The sequence below is a fragment of the Colobus angolensis genome, unplaced genomic scaffold (genome assembly GCF_000951035.1).
Source record: "Colobus angolensis palliatus isolate OR3802 unplaced genomic scaffold, Cang.pa_1.0 Scaffold6, whole genome shotgun sequence".
NCBI classification, from domain to species: domain Eukaryota; kingdom Metazoa; phylum Chordata; class Mammalia; order Primates; family Cercopithecidae; genus Colobus; species Colobus angolensis.
In genome coordinates, this window is record NW_012119598.1 from 3,586,675 (window position 1) to 3,588,544 (window position 1,870).

General features: G+C 49.9%; 1 protein-coding gene and 1 long non-coding RNA gene across 2 annotated transcripts in view; both read right to left on the minus strand.

Moving 5' to 3' along the window:
- The window catches only part of LOC105526580, a 14,305-nt gene extending 13,023 nt beyond the window's left edge, over positions 1-1,282 (minus strand). The window contains exon 1 of the long non-coding RNA XR_001004095.1: positions 1,182-1,282. This is a non-coding gene — a long non-coding RNA (uncharacterized LOC105526580). The remainder of the gene's footprint in view (positions 1-1,181) is intronic.
- Positions 1-1,870, minus strand: part of LOC105526783 (tubulin beta-1 chain-like) — a 57,765-nt gene that overhangs the window by 17,313 nt on the left and 38,582 nt on the right. The gene's annotated exons all lie outside the window — the stretch shown is intronic.

Below are 1,870 nucleotides of genomic sequence, written 5' to 3' on the forward strand. Positions count from 1 at the left end.
GTTGAATGTCTTCTGGGTTCTACAACCAGCTATGGTGCTACACACACACACACACACACACACATACACACACACACACAAAGAGGTAGATATTATCTCCTGCTTACATATGAGGAATCTGGTTCACAGGGGTTAATAAAATGGCCTGGCATCACACAATGCCAGCAAAAAATCAGCAATTGCATCCCCTGCTGCCTGACAGCACATTTTCTGAAGTTTCACATCCAAGCTGTTTCCTAGGTAACCACCGCACAGCCTCCAGGACCGTCTGCATAAATAGGGAGGAAGGGGGAATCCAGCCAGCGCCTCTCATTTCCTGCATCAACAATAGTGCAGGCCTTTGTCAGGGCGTTAATGTGGCGAAAACAGAAAGCCCCAAAGCTTGTCCGTGGGATTCTAGTTCAAATGAGATATTTCCACTCACTGAAGGGCCCAATTCATTGAGGATCTTGCCTGTCAGAGCACTGAGCCTGTTTCTATTTTTATTCACTCCCCTGCCTTTTCCTTTTCTCCCAGGTTTTTTGTTCTCACAGCAAGGAGTGAGTACTCCTCCTTGTTCACATGAGCCTGTGCCCCTAGAGAAATGCCAGGATCTGAGCAACCCACCCACTCCCTTGATAGGCAAAGGACTCTGCAGAGTCCTCACCGGTCCCAGGCCCTGGGACTGGCCAGGACAAGGCCCAGGGCCAGCATGACTCTGGGTCACATGGTCTATTCATCTTGGTGTGGCTTCTTTGCTTATTGTGCTCTGTGCTGTGATGGTCTCTGCAGATGGCCACAGAGACTTAAAGAACTTGCTCTCCTTTCCTTGTCGCAAGAGACAGGTCTAGGTTGAAGGACTAAGTAAGCGAGGGAAATGAAGGACATGGCAGCCCACTCTCTTACCGCCTTTAACAATTTGATGTCCATCCAACTGAAGCATTTCCTCTATACTTTTCTGAGAAGCTGAAAGGCACTTTGCTTTTGTGAGTAGCTCTCTTCCGAAATAAATATTGATGACATTCGAGCTCATGGGTGTTGCTGAAAGCCATTTCTCTTGGCAATATTATGTGCAAAGAACAGGTTGGAAATGTCGGTGGCCAGTCATATTATGTATGGTTGTATTAGTCAGTTCTAGGATTGCTGTAAATAACTACCTGAGACTGGGTAATTTACGAAGAAAAGAGGTTTAATTGACTCACAGTTTCGAAGGCTGTACAGGAAGCATGGCTGGGGAAGCCTCAGGAAACTTATAATCATGGCAGAAAGCAAAGGGGAAGCAGGCATGTTTGACATGGCGGGAGAAGGAGGAAGAGCGCGAGGGGGGAGGTGGCACACACTTTCAGACCACCAGATCTCGTGAGAACTCACTCACTAACACAAGAACAGCAAGGGGGGAATCCACCCCCATGATCCAGTCACCTCCCACCAGGCCCCTCCTCCAACACTGAGGATTACAATTCAACAGGAGATTTGGGCAGGGACACAAATCCAAGCCATCTCAATGATTAACATCTTCACTTGCCATTTCAAACATCCACGGTCAGCTGCAGCGTGGCATAGGTCGCCATCAGGAGGCAGCAGACTAGCTGTGGTGCTGGCCCCCAGGGATGGGGAAGGGCAGACACAGGTATTCACTGGGAAGGAATTGGATCCAGTGGTTTGAGCTGGTGGGTGAAGGCAGCAGGCTCCGTCTCTGGACATGATGGTGCACCAAGTCACACTATTAGTTCTGGATGGGGCAGGCACGCGGCAGGGACAGGGCTCCGTGCCCAAGCAGCAGGGCGGGGCTGACACAATCCCAGGGTGCCACAGCTAGTGGCTGGAGATGAGGTGGCCCTATTGAATAGCAGTGATACATTTTTCGGGTGTGGTGCTGCCACTGTGGTTA